Here is a 6,406-nt window from a genome sequence, read left to right as displayed (position 1 = left end):
GAAAACACCCCTTTCTTATAAGAATTCAAGGATGTTGTTCCAGAAGAATTACCTGGCTTACCCCCTAAAAGGAAGTTTGACTTTTCTATCGAAGTACTACCAGGAGCCGAACCAGTATCAAGGGCACCTTACCGAATGAACACAACTAAATTACAAGAGCTCAAAATGCAATTAGAGGAACTCTTAGCTAAGGGATTAATAAGGCCAAGTGTATCACCATGGGGAGCGCCAGTCTTATTTGTTAAGAAGAAGGATGGAACCTTAAGACTATGCATCGACTATAGGATATTGAACAAGCTCACAATAAAGAAAAGGTATCCCTTACCTCACATAGAGGATCTTTTTGACCAAATGAAAGGAGCAACAATTTTCTCAAAGATAGACCTCTGATCAGGGTACCATCAACTCAGAATTAAGGAGGACATTCCGAAGACAGCTTTCAGGAGTAGATATGGGCATTATGAGTTCACAATAGTTCCTTTTGGTGTAACCAACGCCCCAGCTGCATTTATGAACCTAATGAATAGTGTACTCCATGACTACTTGGATAAATTTGTTTTGGTATTTCTGGATGACATATTGATTTACTCTAGGAATGAGGAGGAACATTTAGTACACCTACAAATTGTTTTGCAAAGGTTGAGAGAACATAAGTTATATGGGAAATTATCAAAATGTGCCTTCTTCAAGGAAAAGATTCACTACCTTGGGCATATAATATCAAAGGAAGGAATAGCAGTTGATCCAGATAAGATAAAGGCAATAGTAGAATGGTCGATCCCTAAAAACATTTCAGAGGTAAGAAGCTTTATGGGGCTAGCAAGTTACTATAGGAGGTTTGTGGAAGGATTCTCTAAGGTAGCGAACCCCATCACCTCATTGCAAAGGAAGGGTAAAAGGTTTGTGTGGACAGAACAAAGTGATAAGGCATTCCAAATCTTGAAGGGAAAACTAACTTCAACACCCATTCTAAAAGTACCAGATCCGAATGAACACTTCACAGTCGTAATTGATGCTTCTATTGAAGGTTTAGGAGGAGTACTTGTCCAAGATGAAGGGGTAGTAGCTTAAGAATCTAGAAAGCTAAAGACTCATGAAGTCAATTATGCACCCCATGACTTAGAGTTAGCAGCGATTGTGCATGCCCTACAGAAATGGAGACACTTCTTACTAGGGAAGCCCTTTGAGTTGAAGTCAGATAACCAAGGACTAAAGTACATCTTTACCCAACCCCACTTAAATGCTAGACAAAGAAGGTAGTTAGAGTTTCTAAGTGAAAATGATTTTGAAATTGAATATATTAAGGGGAAGGAAAATAGGGTGGCAGATGCTTTGAGTAGGAGGAGACACTTGATGACTATAGCAACATTCAAAACTTCTTTCAAAAAGCAAGTAATGGATGAGCAGAGTCACAACCCATGGTATGAGCAAGTCAAATTGACATTAGAACACGATCCAACCGATCCTAAGATTGAAGGGTATACATTAGACAAAGATGAGTTGCCCAGATACAATAATAGAATCTATATTCCTAATTCAGGAGACTTAAGGGAAGTAGTCTTGTTGAAGGCTCACAATGCCCCTTATTCAGGGCACCCAGGAGTTAACAAACTTTATGCAGACCTAAAGAAGTTATACTTTTGGCAAGGGATTAAGAATGACATAGTCAAATATGTGGATAAATGTTTGGAGTGTCAAAGAGTAAAGGCAGAACATAGACATCCAACTGGATTGTTACAGTTGCATGATGTACCTCAACACAAGTGGCAAGTTATTAGTATGGATTTTGTGCAAGGGTTGCCCATGTCACCTTTTAGGCATGATACAATAATGGTGGTAATTGACAAACTCACTAAGGTGACACACTTTATACCAGGGAATCTGACGGATGATGCACCTACCTTGGCTAGGCACTTTGTTAAGGAAATATTTAGGTTACATGGAATGCCAGAGAAAATCATATCAGATAGAGATGCTAGATGCAATTCAAGGTTTTGGACAATTCTTCAAGCAGCTCTGGGAACTCAACAAAATTTTAGCACTGCATACCATTCTGAAACTGACGGTCAGATAGAAAGGACAAATTAGATTATGGAAGACCTACTTTGCATGTATTGCATGGACCAACAGAAGAAATGGGAAGAGTACCTACCTCTGGTAGAATTTGCTTACAATAATACATACCAAACATCTTTGGGAATGACACCTTTCGAAGCATTGTATGGTAGACCATGTCGAACACCTTTGAGTTGGGATAGTCTTGAAGATAGAGTAATTATTGGACCAGATATGTTGAAGGAGATGGAAAGAAAAACTAAGGAAATTAGACAGAGATTGAAGGAAGCCTTAGATAGGCAGAAAAGTTATGCCGACAAGAACAGGACACCAAGGGAGTTTGAGGTGGGAGAGAAAGTCTTCCTAAGGGTTAGGCCAGACAAGAGTTCCATAAGGTTTGGGAAAAAGACTAATCTTGCACCTAGTTATGTTGGACCCTTTGAAATATTGGGAAGGATTAATCCAGTTGCATACTGGTTGGCCTTACCTCCCTAGTTGAGCCGAATCCATGATGTCTTCCATGTATTTCTTCTTAAAAAGTATGTACCTGATGAGAAACACATTTTGCATTGGGATGCTTTACAGGTCCAGGAAATGGGAGGAATAATGATAGAGCCATTCAAAATCTTGGAGAGGCGCCAGTGCTAATTGTGCAACAGAGAGGTTGATCAATGCAAAGTACAATGGAACCAGTATGATGAGAAGAATGCCACGTGAGAAGATACTAGAGAGATGCAACATTTGTTTCCTTTTTTGTTTTAATCATGAACTATAGACTCTTTTGGATGCATTCAATAAGTGCATCGGGACGATGCACAAATTAAGGGGGGGAGGATGTCACAACCCTCCTCTATCACTTTTTGATTTAAATACAATTCTATTATATTTTTGGTTAAGCTATTTAAATGATTGAATAAATGTTATTAAAAAAAAAAAATGAATACACACACACACACACACACACACACACACACTTGGAGAATATAATTCAAAAAACATTATTTTTATTTATTTATTTTTCACTCCCAATTATGACACATGTTGTAGGAAGAATAAGAAGCTTCTAGATGAATCTCCACTACCTTGCATGTAACTCCCCCCACTAAGTTTTCAATCAATTTGCATGAGTCCAATATTGGAAAAGAATCTCTTTTTTTAATTAAATTCTCTAGATAGTGGAATTGAGGGATTTTTCTTATAAAATTATATGCAAATTTCAAAGAAGGGAGTTGATTATGTTTGAAGGAAATTTCCCAAGTTTTTCTTTGGTAGTCTCATTTTAGTTGCAGGATTTTTAAGTTGTTGTTTGAGGATCTCTCTCAAGTTGCAAGGAAGGATCAAAGGATAGCTAGAGGATTCAACATCAAGCTTCAGTAAACCAGGTTCTCTCCTTTTGTCGTATGAGGAATTTGTATTTATCAAAAAAATATATATAGTTTCTAGATTCTTTAGTTGAATATAATTTTATGAGAGAAATCATTTTTTTTGCTAGATAGGAAAAAAAATCTATTTTGTTTTCTTTAAAGAAATGCAGTGATATAATTTTTTCTCTTTTTAAATACAAATGCAGACTTTTGTTTTTCTGTTTTCTCTTGAAAACTAGAGATGATATTGAATATATATAAAAAAAAAATTCTCTCTCTCTGTGAATGAATAAATAAATCTCTTCTTCTTATTTAGGAATAAAATGCAGCTCTATTATTTATTTTATTTAGGAAATATGCGTATAATCTTGCTTTTTGTTTTTCCAAAGATTGTAAATCTGTGCAAAAAAAATAAATCATATTTCCTTTATTTTTAAATCTATTTTTCTGATATTAAAACTCTTCCCTGTGTGATTTGAATCTTAATCTTTATTTCTTCCCTCTAATTTATTTCTATGGTTCTTCGAATGGAAATATGAATCTCATTCTTTAGATAAATCTCTTTGTGATTATCAGTTAAATAAATCTCCCTATGAATATTAGTTGAATACAATCTTCCTATGAATATTGGAAAAAAAAAAAATCTTCCTGTGAATATTGGAAAAAAAAAAAATCTTCCTGTGAATACTGGAAAAAAAACAATCTTCCTGTGAATACTGAAAATAAACAATCTTCTTGTGAATACTGGAAACAAACTATCTCCCTGTGAATACTGGAAATATTAACCTCCAGTTTACTGTAAAATCAATCTAAAACAATTGTTTGATTTTCTATTTTATTCATGTTCTTATTTTCATAAATAAATACTCTTTTTGTTTACATATATATATCATTACATAATTAGAAATGTAAACTATATATATATATATTTCAAATGATAAAATGTATTAAATGTTGCAAAGGGATTATATTTTAGCAAGATATTCTCGAAAATTATTTTGGGTATCGGGTGGCGTGCGGGGTAGTGGCGGCGGTTATTGTAACTGTTGGGGGAAGTGGTACCCTCCACTTCCCCTGCGGTCACTGTCACAGCAGTGGCCGCAGGGTAGTGGAGGGGACCACGAGGTCCCCTCACCACTGCGGGCCTGCTTCCGCATACCTGTAGTGGTGATGGGACCCGTGGGTCCCACTCCCACGTACTCCCCTTTCTTTATTTTTTTCAAAAAAATATACCACTATATATTCAGCCATTGTTATACCTTTTTTTGTTTAATAAAAAGATTTTAGGTAATTTTCGAAAAGTATTTATTTTTAGATTTTTTTCAATTGTAAATTAAATTGTATAATTGCCCTTAGGAAAATTTATAATAATAATTAAATTCCCTTTTGCAATTTTCAAATTTGTAAATTAAAATTGTATTAAATTTTATAATTGGAAAACTACTTAAAATTCGTTGGGTTACTTAGTTGGTATTTGGACTCATTGAAAACAATTATTGCACATTATCATGATTTGAATCTAATGTCTAAATTAATCGCTATTTTTGGAACATATGACCATAGGAATCATGCATTGCTTAATCATGCACGCAAGTTACACTATTCTTATATCATGCAAATTACTTATACCTTAGTTATATTTATTGACGTTTTCATCTCCATGCAAGTTACATGTGTAATTATTAATATGCAAGTTTCATAATGTTCATTGTTACGCAAGCTATATTTCAAGTTGTGAATAATAAATAATTTAGTTATGGTTTTTATTCTATGTGAGTCATCAAGTAGTTATTTCAATTTATTAAATTATACACGTTCAATTAGTAATTGTTTTCAAGTATGATGTTTTCATAACTCTTAGGTAGAAACCTAAATAAAGGAAGATGGAAACCCAAACCTAGTAGCGTTCGGTATATACAGTGCCTCTGGGTCACGTTTACGGGTAATGCCATCGTGTTGAACTACTGCACTTAACGCCTAATAAAGCTACATCAACAACGTCTGTGGCATCGTCCCTATAAATCGTCGGGGAGTAATAAGGGACACTTGGAAGTTAAAATCCAAGGGGCGGGTAATCCCCCTTGGATCGATAATTTAATAAGATAACTCTAAAACGATCTTTCATCCGTTGAGCTAAACTATAGTAAACCCCATTGGGATGATGAGTGAAATGCTTTTATGGAACTGATTTAACCTCGAAGAATTGTTGTCGATTGACAATTGGTCAAGGGTGACGCTTATGATAAGAATTAGGATCTAGTTGTTTTAGGCCACAAGCAATAGGCCATCTTGAGCCTTTGCTTAAGCGCTACCACCGTGGGTAGCAACCGCAGAGAAACTATCTGGGACATTGACCCTAGAAAGGGTTGCGTACCCACTAATCAGTTTACATCAAACCATAGAGTAGAAAATAGAACTACATACTTTACGCCTTGATCCCGTGTCGAAACGGGTGTGCAGGTAGTCTTGGGACATAGTTGTCCCTAGTACTCAGGCGTTCGTGGGTGGGGTCTAGGCTTGGTATGGAAGGATTGAATAGAATCCTAATTTGAAAGATAATTAAAATGGAAAAAGTAATTCAATGCATACTTGGAAGGAATCTCGTATGGATTCGCTTGACTTCCCAAGACTTTAAGTCAAATTCCGAGGCAGAATTCAAGCTTGTATTATGTTATTTAATTACTCCTAAGGACGACGACCTCGGTGCACTTTTGTTAGAAGAGTGTAGTACTTAGTGAGTAGCTCAGGACCCGAATGGTCCCGATGAGTCTAAGTCTTTGGCCAAAGCACCTCCTATCCCGATTGGATAGATGCCTACCACGTATGGGTAGATGCCTATCCCATATTGGATAGATGAAATCTTATGTCCCGTATGGACAAATGCCTAACCCGTATGGTTAGATGCTCATCCCGGGTGGATGAATGCCTAATCCAAATGGATGGATGCCCAGAGTATGCAATTGAATCAAACACAATGATTAAATTAA

This window comes from Cryptomeria japonica, chromosome 9, assembly GCF_030272615.1.
Source record: "Cryptomeria japonica chromosome 9, Sugi_1.0, whole genome shotgun sequence".
In the NCBI taxonomy this organism is placed as follows: Eukaryota; Viridiplantae; Streptophyta; class Pinopsida; order Cupressales; family Cupressaceae; genus Cryptomeria; species Cryptomeria japonica.
Note: the sequence above shows the minus strand (reverse complement) of the source record.